The sequence below is a fragment of the Lactuca saligna genome, chromosome 8, assembly GCF_052625555.1.
Source record: "Lactuca saligna cultivar CGN05327 chromosome 8, ASM5262555v1, whole genome shotgun sequence".
NCBI lineage: Eukaryota > Viridiplantae > Streptophyta > Magnoliopsida > Asterales > Asteraceae > Lactuca > Lactuca saligna.
Window position 1 is genome coordinate 109,085,526 of NC_136424.1, and position 24,626 is coordinate 109,110,151.

At 42.2% G+C, this 24,626-nt stretch overlaps 1 non-coding gene across 1 annotated transcript; it reads right to left on the reverse strand.

The window, feature by feature from the left end:
- Window positions 1–8,985: 8,985 nt before the first annotated feature.
- LOC145013656 (small nucleolar RNA R71) lies at window positions 8,986–9,092 on the reverse strand. The gene has a single exon (XR_013665204.1). It is a non-coding gene; the product is annotated as a small nucleolar RNA R71 (small nucleolar RNA).
- Between the last annotated feature and the right edge of the window lie 15,534 nt (window positions 9,093–24,626).

The window sequence follows — 24,626 nt, forward strand, 5'->3', positions numbered from 1 at the left end:
CAAGGGCCAATTTTGCCTTATAAATAGATTTGAAGGGCCAGCCGAGTTTGGTTGCTCATTCTCTCATCTCTCACCTGTATTGCGTCAATTTACATGCAAAGAAGTACCCCCGAAGCCCCTGTATCATCCCAAGACCTGAAGCAAGTCCCGAAGCCCTGAAGATCCCGAGAAGTGCAATTCCCGAGCCGAAGCTCTGCCCACGAGGAGCCCTGTTTTTGTGAAGATCTTCTAGATCTACCATAGAATACTACTTTTGCAAGTCATAGTGCTGTCCGATCATCTTCTGATCAAGTGAGTGTGTAGTTACCTTCTTCTAACGCATAATTATAAAGTATTTTATACAAAATATGTGTTATGTGTATACTTTGTTGTTATATGCGTGAATTAATATTCACTTTCTTCTATCTCATAGATATGATTTATTCTCTATGAAATACGTGTTATATGTATGTGTCTCATCTGTTGTTTGGAATATGTATTGAATGAGAATGCTATACAGGTTTTAAACTATGTATAAAAATATATATTTTTATCTACTAATATGTTGGGTAGAACACGGGTAGATAGTTGATGCGTGATAAACAGATGAGAGGCCTCAATGTTGTTGATGTTGACCTAGTCATCTAGCAAAGTATGGGTGACGACCACAAACTCTTTCTAGACAGTCTTGTGGAACGCTAGCAGGTTCATAACCTGTAGGTGTTGTGAACGATGTGTTCACTGGTGTACTCTATCCCCCTCATGGTTGCCTTTAGGATATCTATTGTTGAGGAAACCCCTTAGCAGTAATGTCCGTCCCGATGAAATTCCTAGATTAGGTCCCTTGTAATAGATGTTGTTTTAGGGACGTAAAGTGAGGATAACGGGAATGGGTAATCGGGTTATTGTTGGTTGGTGAAATTAAATATAATTATTTATTGTGGGTAGAAAACCTTATATGCTCACTAGGCTCCCAAGCCTGACCCACTCAGTTTATTTGTATTACAGGTAGAGGCGCGAGGGCATAAGATGGATGAATCATCAAGTTGTTTTGTTTACAAGTCTGCATATGTATATATTTGTTGAATGACTTGTAATGTTATCTTTTATGCTTTATGATCTGTATTGGAACATGACATTCCTAGTTTTGATTATATAATGAAAATGCATCTCTTGATGAAATGCTTTGATAAATATTATTTTATCATATTTTTTTTTGGGAACAAATTCTGCAACTCTTTTAAACCAAAAGGATTTACTCTGAAATTATTTTATAAAGCATCAATGAAATCGGTCTTTTCTGGCCAAGATTTTGGGGATGTCACAGTTGGTATCAGAGCATTAGTTTAAGCGAATTAGGAATTTGTAGGATTTCTAGACTTAAACTTAGAATGCTAAGTGAAGGTTGTTAGATGTGTGTCTATTATATTTCAGACACGAGCACTAGTTTATTTTAGGAGAGTTGCCTAAAATGTTTTTATGTGCTAAATGTTATATGTTGCCATATATGATATTATTTGTTCGGATCTATTGTTTGTTGCCAACCGGATCTGGAGACCTTATGTGTTTAGGATTCTAAGCGTATGTCTACAATATTAGAACTATCATGTAAACGTTTCGGAGTGATAAGGATGATTTGAATATCTATCGTGAATGAGGATCTAATTTCACCTTATCCGGTGTATAGATAAAAAATGGTGAGAACAAGGAGTGGAGTTGGAAACGTGGACGAAAACAGGAATCAAATACCTGTAATAGAGTAAGTAGCTATTGCAGCAATAGCACCCGAGCCAATGATAATGGCCGGAGTGTAATTGATGATTCAGATAATGCTGGATGGTTAGATGGAGGAAACTAGATGTCTGCTTAGGCAGTATCGCGAAGAACTGTCAATTCACGTCGAAGAGCCCGAAGTAAATGGAGGGTAGTATGAAGGAGGATACTTTAGTGGGATGATTGGTCAAGACGACCCACCGATTGTTAGGCAGAATAACCAAGATAGAGGAAATGATGTGCGTGGGTCCAAGTATAAGGATTTCATGGCATCCAAACCACCATGTCTATTCGGAATCCCGACGCTAGTGGAAGTGATTAATTGGATCTCCAAAATGGAGACTACGTTTGAAAGTTGCGAGTGTAGCAACCGACAGAAGACCGCTCTTGCAATCCCTCTGTTAAAATCTGGGGTACTACGCTGGTGGAAGTTACTAGCTGAATCGATGCCCAAGGGAGAAGCTAGCTAGATGTCTTGGGAAGACTTTGTGGAACAGTTGAAATTACAATACTGCTCAGAGCAGGACCTTCTGGAAATCAATAACGAGTTTCGGAATTTGAACAAGGGAAAGATGAGCGTTACTGAATACGCTGCAAGTTTCACGGAGAAGATGAAACTTTTTCCATACCTAGTTCCAACTGAACTAGAAAAGGTCAACAAATTTTCTCATGGTTTACTAGTGGACATTGGTCCAATGGTTAAGCAAGCAACGACCTTGAAAGCTGCCATCTGGGCTGTTAAGAATGTTGAGACCCAGATCAGGGAGAAAGGTCTGGAGAGGTCAGAGGTTGGTGAAAAGAGGAAATTCGATGGACCTTTAGGGTCCAACAAGAAAAACAAGTTCTCAAAGTCTAGTTCGAGAGGAGGTGGAGGCGAAGCTAAGTGGTGCGAGAAATGTAAGAAGAAGCATCATGGAAAATGTGAAGTGGTGGCCACATGTTTTAAATGTGGAAAGGGAGGGCACTATGCCAACGAATGCACCATCACCAAGAAAGTATGCTATGGGTGTGGTGAGGAGGGGCACATCTCAAGGGATTTCCCGAAGAAGAAGGAGGCAACTAGACCCGATATTCCGCCAAAGCCGAAGGCAAGAGCATTCCAGATGACACTAGAAGCTGCTAAAGATGAAGCTGATGCCGCTTTAGGTACCTTTCTCGTAAACAAATTGCCTGCCCAAATTTCATTTGATTCTAGAGCCAACTACTCCTTTATTTCGCATGAATTTGGTAGAAAACTAGCCTTGCCTTTTGATAGACTAGATAATGTTTTATTAGTCGAAGTTGCTAGTGGCAAGTTTGTACCTGTTAGCTATCGCATGAAAAACATCTTAATTTACTTGAATGGGAATAAATTCCACGAGGAATTATTGCCTATCGAGCTAAACGGTTTTGACATCGTGCTTGGAATGGATTGGCTTAGCGCCAATGACGCCGAGATATAGTGCAAGAAGAAGATAGTCAAAGTAACCCGCCTAGGAAAGAGTCGTTTATGGTGTATGGAGATAAACGCAAAGTAAATTCTGGAATCATTTCATTGATGAAAGCCACAAAGTGTTTGGCAAAAGGATGTACATCGTATCTAGCATTTGTGATAGATGCTAAGAAGGAGAAAAAGGCGATGCAGAGCATTCCTGTCGTGTGTGATTATTCGGAAGTATTTCCCAAAGATCTTCCCGGATTACCACCTGATAGACAAGTGGAGTTTAGAATAGACTTGTTACCAGGGACGACGCCAATAGCAAAAGAACCTTACCGATTAACCGACAGAGATGAAAGAACTGATGATGCAACTTCAGGAGTTATTGGACAAAGGTCACAAAACCATGTACTCAATTCATCATGGTAGCACTAAAATGTATAGGGACCTAAAACTCTATTACTGGTGGCCGACGATGAAGCTTGATGTTGCAAAGTATGTGGACGAGTGTGTGACTTGTGCTAGAGTCAAGACACAACATCAGAAACCGTATGGGAGTTTAGAACCTTTTCCTATGCCTATAGGTAAGTAGTATGACATTGCTATGGATTTTGTCACTAAACTGCCCAGAACAAAAAGTGGTCACGACATTATTTGGGTATCCGTTGACTGATTATAACATCCGGACTCCCATGTATCTTACTTATGCTTTAATATTGAGTTTTTGGAGAGAGACCCAGCGAGTAGGCGCTCAGACTCGCCGAGTACGACCGCGGATGGTCAGACTGATTTAATGGCAGACTTGGCGAGTCCATTCGTGGACTCGGCGAGTTCAAGCTGTTTAATGAAACCCTAATCCCTAGGGTTTGAGACCTATTTAAAGGCCCTTATGGCCTTCATTTGCGGCTACCAGCTGATAGAGAGAAACCCAAGAGTGTGTGAACGTTTTGAGAGAGAGAGAGAGAGGAAGCCATTTTTGATCTTTTTGTGGGTGTTTTTGCAAGAAGAAGGTGGCCAAGGCAAGAGGAAATTGAAGAGGGTGCTAATCTGTGGATTTCAGAGCTTAGAGACTTCATATTAAGGTAAATGTTCGATCCTCTTTCAGTTTGGGTGTAAGTTTTGAGAGTTAGGGTTTCTAGCCCCTTTTAGAGTATGATTTGTGAAGCAAATGGTCCCTTCTTGTGTTGAGGCTTCGAATCTGGATCCAAAGAGGTCCATAGACCTTTAACCCTTGATCTTTATTGAGTGTCTTTGAGAGATATGAGTTTTGGATGGCATGTGGAGGCCATTTCATCAAATAGAGTCATAGGGTCTTTACATGGGCATCAAGATCCAAACTTTACGTGTTTATTATGATCAAGGAGGGCAGATCTATGGGTTAGAGGAACAGATTTGACCTTAGGAGGTCATTTCTGAATAAGCATGGCATGAACTCGCCAAGTCCCAAGAACAGACTTGGCAAGTAGGGCTAGGGTTTCCCATAAGTCACCTAGTGAGTAACTTGTCGTGTTGGGGGAATGACTCGGTGAGTCAGAAGGGAGTAGAGGATTGAAGGTGGAACTTGCCGAGTTCATAATTGAACTCAACGAGTTGAGTCGGGGTGGCCCCGCAATTCATGCCAGGTGTAACCCGTCGAGCAAGGGAAAGGCTCGACGTATCATGAGAGGCTAGAAAGATAGTGAACACGTGTAGACTCGCCGAGTCGCCTAAGTGTACTCAACGAGTCGGGTCAAAGTTTGACCGTTGACTTTGTTGACTTTTAGGGTTGGTCAACAATGGGGTCTTTGAGTCAAGAGAGGGGGTAAAATGGTCTTTTACCCTCCTCAGAGTGCTAAGGGAGGGAATGGTCTAGTCTTGGAAATTGTGTTGATGCCGAGTCTTTATTTTCGTATGATAAGGCGAAGGCTAGATCCTATTTCACGGAGACCGAGATTCCGACTTACCGAGCTACACGAGGTGAGTCTTCTTACTATACATTACCTAGAGTGGCATTATGAGTTGACCGGAAGGTTTTATGTGCTATGTATGAGATTGTGTGCCATGTGTGAGATTATGTACTATGTGATGTATGTATGATATATAATTGTATAGACCAAATCGGAGGGTCCAACGATTCTGATCGGGCTAGAGGGCCCAACGAGCTATGACCGGACCAGAGGGTCCAACGAGCTACGGGACTGGTGGGTCCCACTGAGACACATCGACTGGAGGGTCGTACAGTAGCCTCGAGTGGCGTATGCGTTGTATGTAGTATTTTGGGGAACTCACTAAGCATTTATGCTTACAGTTGTTGTGTTATGTGTTTCAGGTACTAGCAAGGACCGTGGGAAGGCGCCGACATGAACCATACACACCAAGAAGAGATTTGATTTATGATCTTGGGAACATGTTTGATTAATAACTATTGTGAAACACTTTTTTGAGAATGTTTATATTTAGAATATGGTTGTTGAAAAACGAAAATTTTATTTTCAAAATCTCGTCATTACAAGTTAGTATAAAAGCCTTGGTTTGAGGTATTCGGATGCACCTTCGGGCGTATTTGAACTCAAACTGAGGATTTGAGAGATTTTTAAAAATAAAACAAGTTTTGAAAGAGTAAAAGGTTTTAAAAGAGAAGAGCAGAGCAGTGTGTACGGTCAGCCAACGTCCGAATGGTGAATCCCCAAAATACCCTTACATTATGTGTTATATGATATATTATGTTATGCTTGCTAGAGTGGGCTAGGTATTCATATTAGGACTAGAGTGGCTTGATTTGTGATGCCTTAGCATATGAGATTACTGCTGCTATGAGATGCCTTGAGAGTGAGTACGTAGCAGTTAGGAGCTCATGAGAGGTCTATCGGAGGGTAGCCAATGCATACCGAGACTAGATTACTTGCGATCCGGGATCCAAGGAGGAGGACTTGGGGTGAATGCTGATGCGGTGTGGTTAGTAGTATAAGGCCCGTACTACTGATGACAACGAATCAGTGAGCAGTCCAAGTAAGAATCCTTTGGATATTGGAGGACGAGTAGGGTTGCGTTATCGAGTACGAGTATGCTCGATCAAGTCTCTGATATTTTTATGTTGTGTTTCAGAGACATCATGGTTGGGACACGACACACACCTGGGAGCACTGGTTTCAGCGACGATGAGATCCGTCGATTGAATCACGAGGAGGTGACTGCTGCCATGCGGGATGAGATTCCAGAGATGTTTGGGGACATTAGGACCACATTGATTGAGACCTTTGACGAGCGGTATGCAGCAGTGACTGAGGCTGCGGCTGCTGCAGCTACTGCTGTTGTTGCTGCTGCTAGACCTCAGGGAGGCGACTCGTTGTTGTTTCGGGAACTCAGAAACACGAAGCCACCAGAGTTCAATATGGCGCAGGACCCAATTGCTGCGATGAGATGGATTTCTGACATCGAGGGGTGTTTCTATACGTGTTCTTGTCCAGAGCACTTGAGAGTACGGTTCGCTCTGAACCAGCTCTGCTTGGGGGCGAAGGATTGGTGGATGATATGTGCATATTTAGTGTGTATTAAGTATAGTTTTTTATTCATATATGAGCTAAATTATCGCATATTATCGACAAAAGGTACTTAAAAGTGTTAAATTATGTTTTTCAGTCCAAAGATGAAGCTCGGAAGCAAAAGGAAGCAGGAGATGCGGTTAGGAGCTCGAGAATGGAATGAAGAAGAAAAACATTAAAAATGGCACCTACTCGGCGAGTCGAGCTTGGACTCGACGAGTCCGGTCGAAGAATCAGAAAGATAATGACTCGGGATTCCAGATAGTTATCGCAATACGGGGAATGTGAGAGGGACTCGACGAGTCACCACTTGACTCGACGAGTCGATTCGCTTATTTAAAGATAACTCCACAGATCAATAAGGGGGAGTTCTGGGACGATTCAGAAGTGCTTTGCTATGATTGAGAAGCCAGAAAAACCCTAGAAGTCAACGAAGAAAGCTAGAATTCAATTCCGGGGAGTAATTAAGGCAAAATTTCATCATTCCACTTATTCTTTTGTTTTATCAATATGATTAAGCAACTTGACTTTGTTTGTTTGCTGTTATTTACTTTAATTATGACCTAAAACCTTTAGACTTCTGTTTGGGGATACAAAGTTGACAATATGGTTTGATTGATTGGTAGGATTAATTCCAAGTTGGTGAATTTTTGTTATTTTAGCTTGCTAAAGAACCTTGTGTGTGAATAATAATTAATTTTCTGTTAATAGGAAGATAATTGATTAGCATGAACATCTATTGATTATTAACCTCATATGATATGTGACCACTATACTATATGTCTAGGATTAATGAATATGAAACTAGAATTAATAAGAAAATTGAGTAAATTCATGTGCAAGCTTGTAAGATGACTATCAAACAAGAGGTTAATTAAACATAATAAATTAATTGGCTATTGCAAGTCTAACTTAACCCGAATAATTAATCTAGTGAATATAATTAAATTAAACAATTGGCCACTGTTTGAGTTAGTTTATTTGCTAAGGATTAGGGTAGTGAACATGAACCTAATCACTTGAATCGGTAACCAACGAAAGAATTAATCCATTGCACTATTACCTTGAAATCAACCATAAAGTTAACCAAGTTGAACTAAACAGAAGTTCCTTTCCAATTATTGAATCTAGTTAAGTCGTTATTTTCTAGTCTCAAATTAGTAATAGTTAGTAAGTTTCTAGTCTTGTAAAACTAGAGAAAAACCCCTATTTCTTAATTAACTTACATAGAATTAGTTTTTAACTTAATTTGCTGTTCCCTGTGTTCGATACCCTGCTTATTTAGCTATACCACAATTGATAGGTTCACTGTCTTTTGTGTGTTTTTTGATAATTAAAAGTAGGTTTAAAACTAAGTGAGTTTTACACACATCAAGTTTTTGGCGCCGTTGCCGGGGAACGGTTCTAAAATTAGCATTAAAAATCTAATTCAATCGATCCTTTTGTGAGATTTATCTTACGCAAAGTTAATTTCTGTTTAAGTTTTTAGGTAGTAAAAAAAAAAAACTTATTTTACCTTGGACTCGCCGAGTGCATTCGCCCAGACTCGGCGAGTACGACGCTGAATCAGATTTAATTTTTTTGTTCTTTTTACGCGTTTTCTATTTTGTTTGCAGTTGTTTCATGACCCGAGGATCTGATACACCTCTGGTTCCCCCTCTTGAGGATCCAAAAACCGCATTAAGAAGGAACAAAGGCAAAACCGTTGGAGAATCCGCTTCTTCAAAGAACTCACCACTCAAAAACCTCAAATCCGTTTTTAGCAAGAAAAGGAGCAGCAAATCAGGAGCATCCAACGCCTTGTTGACAATTGAAGACCCGATTCAAAAAGACACCGAGTACGAGACCGAGGAAGAAAACGAGCCCACATACGAGCACACATCCGAGTTTGAAGACGATTTGGCCACCGCAATGGCTAATATTGACGAAATCCCCATGGGGGAATGGAAGAAGAGGATGTGTGATGACACAGGCCCGGGACTTGTGCAACCCGCAATTCCCGCAACCGCTACTTTTGAGCTAAAGGGCCATATTCTCGCTCAACTCAAGGAGATTCCTTTTCACGGGAGAGATCACGAAGACGCTTGTAAGCACTTGGATGAAGTAAATGATGTGGCTGATTACTTCAATGTACCCAATGTGCCTCGCGAGATCCAGCTTCTTCGCATGCTTCCTGTCACATTTAAAGGAGCTGCAAAAGATTGGTTAAAGTCACTCCCTCCCGGATCGGTCACCACATGGGCCAAGATGAAAGAACAGTTCATAGACCATTTATGCCCACCTTCCAAGATAGCCAAGCTAAAGAAAGCCATTGCCAACTTCGAGCAACAACCCGGAGAATCTCTTTATGAAGCTTGGGAAAGGTACAAGAGCCTACTTAGAAATTGCCCACACCATGACCTTAATAGCCAACAAGAGGTCTCCATCTTTTATGATGGAGTTAATGTCACCACAAGGCAACTACTCGATTCACAAGGCCCGCTCACCAGAAAGCCGCCTCCGGAAATAAAGGAATTAATTGAAGAATTCTCCAAGCATTCTAGAGAATACCACAATCCGAGGAACGAAGTGAGTCGTGGAGCAGTGAACTCGGTGAATGATAGCATGGCGGCGGTAATAGCTAAACTCGATAGCCTAGACCGAAGAAGGACGAAAATGGATCAAACAATCCATGCTATTAGGGTAGGATGTGAAAATTGTGGCGGCCCCCACCTCACCAAAGATTGTGATCGAGACGAAAACGGAAATAAAAAGGCTCAAGTATTTTATTCTAGTGGCGATAGATACGACGAAGATTGGAGGAAACCGAAGAAGGAATGGCTCCCATACGAAGAATATAAAAAGGCTAAGGAGAAATACAAACAGAGGGAGAGGGGATTCTATCAAAAGTAAGAGCCGGTGATGGAAAAGAAGGCCAATTTAGAAGATATGCTCACAAGATTCATAACAGCATCCGAGAAAAGACACAATGATCACGATGTAGCAATGCAAGAAACCATAAACATGTTGAGGAATCAGCAAGCATCCATTCTCAACATTGAGAAACAGCTGGGACAGCTTGCACATCAAGTGAACGAAAGAAGACCGGGCCAACTTCCGAGCAACACCGAGCCTAATCCAAGAATGGAGAATGTAAGTGTAATAACCTCCAGCAGTGAAGGAAAATTTACAGAAGCACTAAGGATCTCCAAGAAGAAGGAAGAAAATGTAGAAGAATCGGACCCAGCAAAACCCGACCCGACTCGCCGAGTCACTCCATTGGACTCGACGAGTCCATGCGAAATTGAAACACCTGTCAGTTCTTTGAAACCTTATAATCCTCCGCTGCCATACCCAATCAAAGCCATGCCTGCAGAAAAATAGAAGCATACAGAACCTTCATGAATCATGTTAACGCTCTACAAGTTAATGTGCCATTTGTGGAAACAATACTCCAAACACCTAAATATTCAACTTGCTTAAGGGCCTTTTTGCTGCGAGGAAGGATTTGGCTGAAGTCGCAGAAGTATTGATGAGTGAGCTACCTAAAAAGAAGGGTGATCCAGGAAATATTGTGATTCCGTGCCAATTTGGTAATGAAGTCTTCACTCGAGCATTAGTTGACTCGGGGGCAAGCATCAATATGATGCCTTTTTCATTCTTCAAGTAGTTGAATTTACCAGAACCAAAATCAGTGAATATGAAGATCCATTTGGCGGACAAGACAATAATTCATCCACAAGGCGTTTGTGAAGATCTCCTTATAAAAGTTGACAAGTTTATTTTCCCAGTAGACTTCGTGGTAGTTGATATGGAAGAAGACCCCGAAATTCCAATTATTTTTGGGAGATCCTTCTTGAACATTGTGTGTGCTTTAATTGATATATGTGAGTCTACATTGACATTAAGGGTGGGTGATGAGGCTATGACGTTTAAAGCTATTCCAGAAATCAAGCAAGAAGAGGAAAAGATTGAAGAAGTCTCAATGTTGCAATTGGATGATGAGATATTAGAAAAAGAGCTTGCACGTTTGCTAAAAGAGGATCCAAGCAAGTTTGTGATACACTCTGAAGAAGAAGGAGATGTTAACAAGGACTTGGATGAATTAGAAAATCTACTGGAAGGAGCCCACTCAGAAAAAACCCAAGAATTGATGGAATTTGTTCCGACTCGCCGAGTCACTTCAATGGACTCGACGAGTCCAGTCGACTTGGGCAAAAACTTGGCCGACTTAGATCTGCTTGTTACTAGTTCTTCACATACCTTGGATTTCGATAATATACATGATTCTTTAGAAGAACAAACAGCAGAAGGAGGAAAGGGAAGGAAAGTTCAATACGCCGATGTAGCATGTCTTGATATGGTTCATTTCGAAGATGGGTTAAGCACTGGAAAAGACGAAGAGATAAAGGAAAGGAGGGAGGAAGCTGATCACCTATTCACTACTAAACCTAAACCACGGACCATCATGAAATGTGAAGTAATTAAATTTAAAGAGAAGGAGGTTCAAGAGAAGGTGAAAAAGAATGGGGTAAAGAAGAAAAAGAGGAAAAGGGAAGCCCAAGCAGCTGAGGATGAGGCTATGAAAAGGAAAAGACATGCATTGAAAAGGGCTTACAAGAAAAAGATTCACGCTTACAAGACCAAGTACAAATCACAAAAAGTTAGGCATGCGTTCCCGATGCTCGGAGATGATGAAACGTAGATGGGAAGGAGTCTAGCTAATGACTCCTTAAAAAGAAGCGCTTGGCGGGAGGCAACCCGTTATATAGAGTTTGCTTTCTTTTGCTTTTTAGTTTTTTTTTTTATTTTCCCTTCGTTTTTAGAATTTTTAATCTTCCAAATCATCGGACATGTCTGCTTGAGAGTGTGCATAGGTTAAGTGTGGGGTGAAATGATTTCTAATAAATAGCAAAATTTTTGAAAATTATGCATTTTTTTAAGCGACTCGCCGAGTTGACCACGAGTAGACGAGTCCGTATGGATTTCAGAAAAAACCTTAACTTCGCGACCAGACTCACCGAGTCTGACCACGACTCGACGAGTTGGTATTATTTACAGAAAAAAATAATTTCGAAATTACTTTTACAACCGGTAACTAGGGTTTTAACCCTAAGAATCAGTTTTCACAAACACACTCGTCGGGTGCCGTCATCCTCACTTTCTCTCAAGCATTCATCATTGTTCTTCAAGTTTCCTTCAAATTTCTCAAGCCCAATCTCAAAAGGTAACAAATTTCTTCTTGTTTTCTGTTAAGAACATGATTATAAGGCCATCTATGGTAGCAATTGCATGCAAAACCCGTTTTTGAAAAGTACTAAATTTCTAGGGTTTTGATTTTTCATGAATTATGTTGTTTTGAATGCTTATTCTGGCCTTAATACCTTAATAGTAAGTGCTTAGACAAAACCCTTGACAAAATTTCCAGGTTTTATGGTCTAATCTTCATCGACCCGTCGATTGACTCGTGCAGTTCGCGCGACTCGCCGAGTCGAACCTGGACTCGACGAGTCAAGTCGAGTAACATATAGCAGATATTTTTTTTAATTATATTCTGTGTTTTCTGGGTTTTGTGTATTTGTTTTGCAGAAATCATGTTCATAAGGGGACAAAGTTCCAGTGGCAACCAAGGGGATTTTCCATGGTTAAACTTCCCACAAATCGACTCCGCTTCGACAATGCGGAAATGGAAGAAGAAGCTGGCTGATATCAAGAAGAAGGAGGTCTATGTGCCCAACCGGATAGATTGGGAGTGGCTGCAGAATGTTCGATATGAGGAGGAATTAGGTCCTTATCTTTTAAAGGAGTTTCACCATGAAGGCGAAACAATGGTCTGTGACGGGTGAAGTCGGGTCTTCCGTATTCAAGAGCCGGTTTATTTGGAGCTTTGTTTGGAGTTTTTCTCCACGGTATCTTTCACCGGGGGAGTGGATGTTTATCACCCGGCCAGCTTTAGTTTTTGTCTTGGGGGCGAGTTTCATCAATGCTCTGTGATGGATCTTGCCTGTCGATTAGGGGTCTATGATCAGCCCTTGGTTTCAACACACATCTTTCGGACCTTTTTGGCACAAACCCATATGGTGTTTCCCGAGGGAGTTACGAGTATGGGCTGGTGGAATACTATTGGTAACAAAGTTTATATCCCAAAGTCTGCACAGGAAGGGAGCATTCGATCCCCAACACACCGCCTCATACACCGCCTCATTTCATCTACCATCAATCAAAGAAAAGATGATAACAAGGTTTCCAACCTCGACGTCTTCTATTTATGGAGCATCATTACACCCGGCGTCTTTTGCAACATTCATTGGTGTCTAGCTTCATATCTCTTGGAGGGTGCGGTCAAGGATCGCAAAACTTCCCGAATTAATGGTGGGATGTTTGTCACCCGGTTGGCCAACTCATTCGGGTTGATGAACCGTAGTGCATGGAACTTCATGACATTGATCCCTACACCTCCGTTCAATCCAATTCTTTTCCGGAGAGCGAGGATTATTGAAGACTATGGAGGTGGCCATTATGCCATCCCGAATGATGACCCCGTTGTTGGTCCCGAAGCACCGGGAAGGAGGGTTAGATCAAGAAGAGAGCGGGATGTGGAGGACGAGCCGCCGGTGATTCCGCTTGAGAATGAAGACGTACCAATGGATTGGTACAATGTGGAGATGAGGCGGCTACAGGATCAAATGGCGCGGGGTTTGAATTTTAGCAACCAATCTCATATCCGACTTTTTGACCACTTCAACATCCCACATATTAATGGTGGAAATTATCCATTTATTCCATCATGGGATGAGGTGATTGGTGCGAGAAGAAGTGGTGCAGGGGGAAGTGGAGCAGCCGCGGATGATGATGAGGAAGAAGATTGATTTATTTGTGTTTTAATCAAACAATTTTTATTTTCCGTTTTTTTATTTATTTGATGTGTATGACTTGTTCAAGATTTTATTTTGTTTAATGATTGTATGCATTAGTTATTTTTCAGGATTGGATTAGGATTGCTTGCTTAGGAATGGTTTAAAGTCATAGCGAACGGGTGTTATAACGAGTGAAAGCGAGTCAAGGAAGCGGAACGTTAACGTCAAAGTGTCGAGTCCGGTCCCTTGGGGTATGAGCAATTGAGTCTAAACGTGAGGAAGAGTTAGAGAAGTTCTTAGAGGCTGACACAGTTGCAAAATGCCAATTTTTTTCGTTCAGTGGCCTACTCGTCGAGTGCACTTAACTGACTCGATGAGTCACCTTGTATTTCCACATATTCTGAGATGGCCGCGCTGGTACTCGACGAGTCCACCATATGACTCGACGAGTCAATCATTTTTATACCGAGGGACTGCTGATTTGATGCTGCTAAGTGTACCACTTGCTCACTTATTCTTCCATATCCATTCTTGAAGATCTTACACTGATTTCCGCGTATTTGGAGCGACCCACACGAGACGAGACACCCAAGGCATGGATGAGATTTTATCATGTCTAAAGTCAATTGAAGTTGGAGCTAATATGGAAGTGATCAACCTATCCACTACTATCCCAGGGGAGTTTGTTCCAATTCCCTCTTTAGTTTTTTTTTATGTTTTTATGCATAATATGCAATGAGGGCATTGCATCACATAAGTGTGGGGTAGGGGGTTGGTTACATAATAGACAATTTAGAGTCAATTTTAAAAAAAAATTGCATACCAAAAATATTACTTAGGATTTAATTTAGAAAATTTTGGTAAAAATTAGGATTCCATGTTAGAATTGTGTTGATAATTGCATGAAGACCCAAATGTTTAGTTGAGCCTATATACATTCTAGTGCATTTGTGGCTTCCTTATTCCAGTGAAATCATTAGACAAAAACACGAGCTTGCTCAGCCTGAGGGATGCAATATGTTTAGCAGCCTAAAACTGAAATGTATCCAGGAAAATTTTTATCGTTAGCCAATAAAGGTTGAGATTGAGCGCCCCTGCTTAAGCATGTAGGGATTTGAGTGAAAAAAGTGAGGTATACATGTAAAAAAAAGGAGAGAATTACTAGAAAAGTTGTAAGAATTTTGGAGCAAATGAAGTGAAGATCTAAAGATCAAAATTCAAAGAAATCCAAAAAAGTTGAAGATACCAAAAATAAATCAATACAAGGTGGTGAATTCAAAGATATCAAAGATCAAATTATCAAGGAAGTAAAGAATTCAAAGAGCTCCATAGTGGTATCGAAAAGTTGTAATTCTAGAATATGTATGCTTGGGTTGCTCAATTAAAAATACCTTGAGGGTAAAGAGGTTTTTTGAGGATGGATTCGGAGGGTTGCATAAAATGAGCATAGTTCGGGGTGAGTGGGCGAATGTTTGTGAAGATTGTGAGTATTTGGAGTATGGGGAGTTCTTTAGGAAAAATTTTAGACACAAATGCATGCTTTGCGGTCTTGGCATAATGGCTGGGTTAGATTGGAGTTGTCATACATAATTCTAATGTGTTAAAATTCAATTTTGCTTGGGGGCAAGCAAAAGTCAAGTGTGGGGTATTTTGATATGTGCATATTTAGTGTGTATTAAGTATAGTCTTTTATTCATATATGAGCTAAATTATCGCATATTATGGACAAAAGGTACTTAAAAGTGTTAAATTATGTTTTTCAGTCCAAAGATGAAGCTCGGAAGCAAAAGGAAGCAGGAGACGCGGTTAGGAGCTCGAGAATGGAATGAAGAAGAAAAACATTAAAAATGGCACCTACTCGGCGAGTCGAGCCTGGACTCGACGAGTCCGGTCGAAGAATCAGAAAGATAATGACTCGGGATTCCAGATAGTTATCGCAATACGGGGAATGTGAGAGGGACTCGACGAGTCACCAGTTGACTCGACGAGTCGATTCGCTTATTTAAAGATAACTCCACATATCGATTAGGGGGAGTTCTGGGACGATTTAGAAGTTCTTTGCTATGATTGAGAAGCCAGAAAAACCCTAGAAGTCGACGAAGAAAGCTAGAATTCAATTCCGGGGAGTAATTAAGGCAAAATTTCATCATTCCACTTATTCTTTTGTTTTATCAATATGATTAAGCAACTTGACTTTGTTTGTTTGTTGTTATTTACTTTAATTATGAACTAAAACCTTTAGACTTCTGTTTGGGGATACAAAGTTGACAATATGGTTTGATTGATTGGTAGGATTAATTCCAAGTTGGTGAATTTTTGTTATTTTAGCTTGCTAAAGAACCTTGTGTGTGAATAATAATTAATTTTCTGTTAATAGGAAGATAATTGATTAGCATGAACATCTATTGATTATTAACCTCATATGATATGTGACCACTATACTATATGTCTAGGATTAATGAATATGAAACTAGAATTAATAAGAAAATTGAGTAAATTCATGTGCAAGCTTGTAACATGACCATCAAACAAGAGGTTAATTAAACATAATAAATTAATTGGCTATTGCAAGTCTAACTTAACCCGAATAATTAATCTAGTGAATATAATTAAATTAAACAATTGGCCACTGTTTGAGTTAGTTTATTTGCTAAGGATTAGGGTAGTGAACATGAACCTAATCACTTGAATCGGTAACCAACGAAAGAATTAATCCATTGCACTATTACCTTGAAATCAACCATAAAGTTAACCAAGTTGAACTAAACAGAAGTTCCTTTCCAATTATTGAATCTAGTTAAGTCGTTATTTTCTAGTCTCAAATTAGTAATAGTTAGTAAGTTTCTAGTCTTGTAAAACTAGAGAAAAACCCCTATTTCTTAATTAACTTACATAGAATTAGTTTTTAACTTAATTTGCTGTTCCCTGTGTTCGATACCCTGCTTATTTAGCTATACCACAATTGATAGGTTCACTGCCTTTTGTGTGTTATTTGATAATTAAAAGTAGGTTTAAAACTAAGTGAGTTTTACACACATCAGTGGACGTTCTTTACGACGAGCTTCATTCTGGCAGAGATTTGTGAGGTGACTTGGGAGAGGTTCACCGCCATGTTCAGAGACGAGTATGTTCCCCCGGTGGATAGGGAAAGGTTGATTCAGGAGTTCTTAACACTCATGCAGGGTACTGATTCTATCACAGTTGTTACCAAGAAGTTTCATTAGAGGGTGATGTTTTGCCCTGAGCAGGTGTCTACCGAGCAGGCTCGCATGAGTTGGTATCTGAGTGTTCTGAGGAGAGATATTCAGGAGTTCGTGGAGAACTCGACTTACCGGACATTTGTTGAGCTCCAGGTGAATTCCTGGAAGAGGGAGATTGAGTTGGAGACTCAGGCTAGGGAGGAGGATGAGTCACAGAGGATGGATCGGCGGCCGGCTCAGTCTCAACCGGCAGCCAAGCGGGCTAAGCCCGCTGATTCGAGATCTGGGAGCGGGAAGGGCCGTACTTGTAGGAAGTGCGGAAAGAGTCACGAGTGGTCGTGCAGGGCAGGGGTATACTACAAGTGCGGGAAGGAGGAGCATATCGTGAGGGATTTCCATAAGGGATTCTCTGTTTGCTTCCATTGCAACTAGACCGGCCATTGGAACGCCGAGTGCCCTTAGCTACACCAGGGATCTGTGCCTGTGGTTAGGGCTACCGAGGTTCGGCCAGTGAAGGCCGAGGCGCCAAAGACTCGTGGGAGGTCCTTCCAGTTGATAGCGGAGGAGGTCCGCGTAGCACCCGACGTTGTGGCCGATATGTATTCTTCCCTCTATTTATTTAAGTATGAGATATTATGCTTATATCATGTTATGCGTAGGTACTTTTCTTGTGAATTCTGTACTGCCGTAGTGCTATTTGACTCGGGAGCGAGTCGATATTTTGTGTCGTTAGCCTTTAGTCGTCATAGCATTATTTTTCGAGAGGCCTTGAGTCAACCTCTGCGAGTTTCTATAGCTAACGAGCAAGCAGTGTATGCCACAGAGGTGATACGAGGATGTAGACTTGAGATCTTCGATGTGGGGTTCCCGATTGATCTAGTCCCGATTGCGATGTGGGACGTATGTGTCATAGTGTGCATGGATTGGTTGAGCCAATTTGGAGCTATTATAGACTTCAAGCATCAGCTGGTGACAATTCGAGACACTAGTGGGGGAGTACTTACGGTGTACGGTGAGGGTACCCATCCAGAGTCAGCATTTTGTTCGGCTGCTAGGACGAGGCAGAGTTTGCAGCAGGGTTCTAGGGGATTTGTGCCTTATGTGATGGACACGCAAGTGGCGGCTAGGAGGCTAAGTTCGATTGATGAGGTCTCGATTGTGCGGGAGTTCCCTGATGTTTTCCCCGATGATTTTCCGGGTGTGCCTCCCAAGAGGTAGGTGGAGTTTCGTATCGACTTGGTGCCAGGGGCGGCACTTATTGCCAAGGCACCCAATCACCTTGCGCCGCTCGAGATGCTGGAGTTTTCCTTGCAGCTTCAGGAGCTGATAGGAAAGGGGTTCATCAGACCGAGTAGCTCACCTTGGGGAGCGCCGATCCTTTTTGTCAAGAAGAAGGATAATTCACAAAGGATGTGTATTGATTACCGGGAGATGAACAAGTTGACGGTGAAGAATAGTTATCCGTTACCGAGGATCGACGATCTGTTCGATCAGTTGCAGGGAGCATCTTGGTTTTCCAAGATCGATTTGAGGTCTGGATATCATCAGGTGAGGATGCGAGATAAGGATATCCAGAAGATAGCGTTTAGGAGTCGTTACAGGAAGTACGAGTTAGTGGTGATGCCTTTCGGGCTCACCAATGCACCGATGGTGTTCATGGACCCCATTAACAGGGTGTGCAGGTCGATGTCGGATCGCTCGGTGATCGTGCTCATCGAGGACATATTGGTGTATTCGAGATCCAGAGAGCAGCATGAGGATCATTTGAGAGAGATCCTCGGAGTTTTGAGATCATAGAGGCTCTATGCCAAATTCTCCAAGCGTGATTTCTGGTTACGAGAGGTCCAGTTCCTTGGGCACCTCATTAACCAGAAAGGGATATTGGTCGATCCGGCCAACATCAAGGCGGTGATGAGTTGGGTGGTGCCGATGTCACCTACCGAGATCAGGAGTTTCCTTGGGTTGGCTGGTTATTATCGAAGATTTATTAGGGATTTCTCTAAGATTGTCGTGCCACTCACCAAGTTGACCCGGAAGGGTGTTGCTTTTTCATGGGGTCCAGAGCAGCAGACCTCATTTTAGACACTTCGCCAGAGATTATGCGAAGCTCCGGTGCTCGCACTCCCGGAAGAGATGGAGGATTTTGTGGTGTACTGTGATGCATCGATATTAGGGTTGGAAGTGGTGCTTATGCAGAGGGGGCATGTGATAACATATGCATCGATGCAACTAAAACCTCATGAGTCGAGGTACCCCACCCACGATCTGGAATTGGGGGCAGCGGTGTTCGCCCTCAAGATCTGGCGTCACTATCTGTACGGGGTTCGGTATACTATATACATGGACCACAAGAGTCTGAAGTACTTGATGGATCAGCCCAACCTGAATATGTGCCAGAGGAAACAGTTGGACGTGGTAAAGGATTACGACTGCGAGATCCTGTACCATCCGGAAAAGGCTAATGTTGTAGCCGATGCCCTGAGCCGTAGGGCGGAGGGCGCCCCGATGCGAGAGGTTTGCTTGAGGTTGACAGTGATGACTCGGGTGTTGGACACCATTCGTGGGGCCTAGGATGAGGCCATGATACGAGAGAACCGTAAGAGAGAAAGGGTTATCGGGCAAGTATCGGAGTTCGTTACCGATAGTCGGGGGCTTATGACATTTCAGGGTCAGATTTGGGTACCTTTTGTAGGCGGAACGCGTACCATTTTGATGGAGGAGGCACATCGATCGAGGTTCTCGATCCATCCCGGGGCCACTAAGACGTATTTGGACTTGAAGAGAGAATATTGGTGGCCCTGTATGAAGAGGGATGTCGCGTAGGGTTAAGGCCGAGCACCAGCGTCCACATGGTAAGCTGCAACCATTAGAGATTCCTGAATGGAAGTAGGAACACATTACCATGGATTTCATCACCAAATTTCCAAGGACTGCGAGGGGTGTCGATGCAATTTGGGTGATTGTGGACAGGTTGACGAAGAGTGCTCACTTTCTTGCTATTAGTGAGAGCTCTTCTACGGAGAATCTGGTAGAGTTGTACGTTAGAGAGGTGGTATCGCGACATGGATTACCGGTCTCGATTGTTTCATATCGAGATGTGCATTTCACTTCCAGGTTTTGGAAGAAATTTCATGAGGAATTGGGTATGAGGCTACATTTTAGTACCGCATACTTCCCACAGACTGACGGATAGAGCGAGCGGACGATTCAGCCGCTTGAGGACATGCTTTGGGCATGTGTGTTGGATTTCGGTGGGACATGGGACACGTATTTTCCCTTGCCCAAGTTTTCTTATAACAACAGCCATCATTCGAGCATTGGTATGCCACCCTTTGCGCTTTTGTATGGAAGGAGGTGTCGGACTCCCATTTGTTGGGGTGAGGTAGGGCAACGTGTGATGGGTAGTACAGAGATAGTGCTTCGGACGACAGAGCAGATTCAGCAGGTCAGACAGAGGTTATTGATCGCTCAGAGTCACCAGAAGATTTATGCGGATAGGCGTCGGTCGGAGCTCGAGTTTCAAGTCGGGGATTTTGTGCTCCTGAAGGTCTCTCCTTGGAAAGGAGTGATCCGTTTCAGGAAGAGGGGAAAATTGGGGCCCCGATATATTGGGCCGTTTAGGGTGATCGCGAGGGTGAGCAGAGTAGCATATCGTTTGGAGTTACATGCGGAGTTGGACCAGATTCATGATACCTTCCACGTACCGCAGCTGAGGAAGTGTATAGCCGACGAGTCGGGAGTAGTACCATTAGAGGATATCTAGGTGGACGCGAGTCTGAATTATACGGAAAATATGATTACAATCTTGGATCGGAAGATCAAGGTTCTGAGGAACAAAGAAGTGCCCCTGGTGCAGGTCCTGTGGCAACATCGGAGGGGGTCCGAGCTGACTTGGTAACCGAAGCGCGAGATGCGTGAGCAACATCCCGAGTTGGTTGCGGAATGAGACTTCGAGGGCGCAGTCTGATTCTAGTGGTGGAGAATTGTAACATCCGGACTCCCAGGTATCTTACTTATGCTTTAATATTGAGTTTTTTTAGAGAGACTCGACGAGTAGGCGCTCAGATTCGCCGAGTACGAGTGCGGATGGTCAGAATGTTTTAATGGCAGACTCGGCGAGTCCATTCGTGGACTCGACGAGTCCACACTGTTTAATGAAACCCTAATCCCCGGGGTTTGAGACCTATTTAAAGGCCTTTATGGCCTTCATTTGCGCCTACCAGTTGATAGAGAGAAACCTCAGAGTGTGTGAATGTTTAGAGAGAAAGAGGAGCCATTTTTGATCTTTGTGTGGGTGTTTTTGCAAGAAGGTGTCCAAGGCAAGAGGAAACTAAAGAGGGTGCTAATCTATGGATTTTAGAGCTTAGAGACTTCATCTTGAGGTAAATTTTCGATCCTCTTTCAGTTTTGGTGCAAGTTTTGAGAGTTAGGGTTTCTAGCCCCTTTCAGAGTACGATTTGTGAAGCAAATGGTCCCTTCTTATGTTGAGGCTTCGAATCTGGATCCAAAGAGGTCCAGAGACCTTTAATCCTTGATCTTTATTGAGTGTCGTTGAGACATATTAATTTTGGATGGCATGTTGAGGCCATTTCATCAAATAGAGTCATAGGGTGTTTGCTTGGGCATCAAGATCCAAACTTTACGTTTTTATTATAATCAAGGAGGGTAGATCTATGGGTTAAAGGAACAGATTTGACCTCAGGAGGTCATTTCTGAATAAGCATGGCATGAACTTGCCGAGTCCCAAGAACAGACTCGGTGAGTAGGGCTAGGGTTTCTCGTAAGTCACTCAGTGAGTAACTTGTCGAGTTGGGGGAATGACTCGGTGAGTCGGAAGGGGGTAGAGGATTGAAGGTGGAATTCACCGAGTTCATAATTGAACTCGACGAGTTGAGTCGGGGTGGCCCCTCAATTCATGCCAGGTGAAACCCGTCGAGCAGGGGAAAGGCTCGACGTGTCATGAGAGGCTAGAAAGATAGTGAACACGTGTAGACTCGCCGAGTAGCCCAAGTGCACTCGACGAGTTGGGTCAAAGCTTGACCGTTGACTTTGTTGACTTTTAGGGTTGGTCAACAATGGGGTCTTTGAGTCAAGAGAGGGGTAAAACGGTCTTTTACCCTCCTAAGAGTGCTAAGGGAGGGAATGGTCTAGTCTTGGAAATTTTGTTGATACCGAGTGTTTATTTTCGTATGATTAGGCAAAGGCTAGATCCTATTTCATGGAGACCGAGATTCTGAGTTGTTCTGTTATATGTTTCAGGTACTAGTGAGGATTGTGGGATGGCGCCGGCATGAACCGTACACACCGAGAGGAGATTTGATTTATGATATTGGGAACATGTTTAATTAATAACTATTCTGAAACACTTTTTTGAGAATGTTTATATTTAAAGTATGGTTGTTGAAAATTGAAAATTTTATTTTGAAAATCTCGTCGTTACAAGTTGGTATCAAAGCTTTAGTTTGAGGGATTCGGATGCACCTGCGGGCGTATTTGAACTCAAACTGAGGATTTGAGAGATTTTTAAAAATAAAATAAGGTTTGAAAGTGTAAAAGTTTATAAAAGATAAGAGCAGAGCAGTGTGTATGGTCAGCCAACGCCCGAATGGTGAATCCCCAAAATACCCTTATATTATGTGTTATATGATATATTATGTTATGCATGCAAGAGTGGGCTAGGTATTCATATTAGTACTAGAGTGGCCTGATTTGTGATGCCTTAGCCTAGGAGATTACTGTTGCTATGAGATGCCTTGAGAGTGAGTAGGTAGCAGTTGGGAGCCCACGAGAGGTGTATCGGTGGGTAGCCAATGCATAGCGAGAGTAGAGTACTTGCGATCCGGGATCCAAGGAGGAGGACTTGGGGTGAATGCTGATGCGGTGTGGTTAGTAGTATAAGGCCCATACTACCGATGACAACGAATCAGTGAGTAGTCCAAGTAAGAATCCTTTGGATATTGGAGGACGAGTAGGGTTGCGTTATCGAGTACGAGTATGCTCGATCAAGTCTCTGATATTTTTATGTTGTATTTTAGAGACATCATGGTTGGGACACGACACACACCTGGGAGCAGTGGTGTTAGTGACGAGGAGATCCGTTGATTGATTCATGAGGAGGTGGCTGCTGCCATCTGGGATGAGATTCCAGAGATGTTCGGGGTCATCAAGACCACATTGATTGAGACCTTTGACGAGCGGTCTGCAGCAGTGGCTGAGGCTGCGGATACTGCAGCTACTGCTGTTGTTGCTATTGCTAGACCTCAGGAAGGTGACTCGTTGTTGTTTCGAGAATTCAGCAACACGAAGCCACCAGAGTTCGATTGGACGAAGGACCCAATTGATGCGATGAGATGGATTTATAACATAGAGGGGCATTTCTATACGTGTTCTTGTCTAGAGCGCTTAAGGGTACGGTTCGCTCTGAACCAGCTCCGCTTGGGGGCGAAGGATTGGTGGAAGTTCGTGATGTCGAGCTTCACTCTGGCAGAGATTTCTGAGGTGACCTGGGAGAGGTTTACCTCCATGCTCAGAGACGAGTATGTTCCCCCGGTGGAGAGGGAAAGGCTGATTCAGGAGTTGTTGACCCTCAAGCAGGGTACTGATTCTGTCACAGTTGTTACCAAGAAGTTGATGAGTTTTATGCATAAGAAACATTCCTATGTGCTCATACAAACCCTAATGCGTGGATCTAGGTTTCACTACTGGACATGCTTTGATTCCAAGACTTACACACCCTAGTCTAGCATATAAATAATGAAAATTAACATATAGAATCAGATCTAGATGTTTACCTCTTCAGTTGTTGGCTTAGATCTTCTCTTTCTTCTTCTCTTGAGCTTAGAGTCACAAATGCAACTCCTCTAATGGTTTACAAACCCCACAAGCAAGAAGGCAATATGAGAGAGGGAGAGAGAGGCTAGAAATCGGCCTAGGGTACTCTTAGAATCAAGTGGTAGCCGAATTCAATGCCCTAGGGGTCATATTTATACTTACAGGTCACTAGGGTTTCAGTCTAAACCCTAATGGACAGCTTAGCCACCAAGCAGCCCATCGAACCTTCTGGAATAAGGCCCTTGGACGAGAATATGATGGTTACCCATCATAATTTCGTTCCCCCTTAAGCCCATTACGTTTCCTTAACCAAAAACTCAACTATCATACATTTGACAGTTTATACCCCTTTATTCAATTAATCTCTTTTGACCACTAAATTAATTCTTAATTAATTTATGACCAATACTAATTAAATAAATATGATTTCTCCTTTAATATATTATTCTTAAAATATATTAATAAATCATAATACTCTCTCTTTCTCTTTAAATTACCTTGTCAAGTTGCTTTGGAGAAGGCAACCTAAAACGACCATGCACAACTGGGTGAAGTACATACCAAATATAGTTACGGGCTTAGACACTATTCCAACAGTCTCCCACTTGGATAAGTCTAGTAACTATATCTCACAAATGACTTCAGAATCCGATTAGCAATCGTAGCTCTTATACTTCGCTGTCAACTCTGGTCAACTTGTCCTTTAGATAAGGGATCCTATAATCCTCTGTTCTGGATATCATGCTGACAATGCTTATTGTCCAACAAAAGTTCCTTGATTTCCAATTTGTTTGACATAGAATTTAGCTGAACACATCAACTTCATTCTGACCAGGCCTAACACATAAGTCAAACCAAATCATCAAGTGGCCAATATATCACTTTTATTCTCATAGAATAAAAGGAACAGATCAACTTCGACTCATATGCATCTATTATTTACTAATGGATCACACACAATAATGTGTTTTATAACATCAAATTACTGATGCATTTACACATTATCAATGTATAACCAACTAGCAAAACAACAACCATATCTCTAAGTTTTAAGACTATACGATGTTTT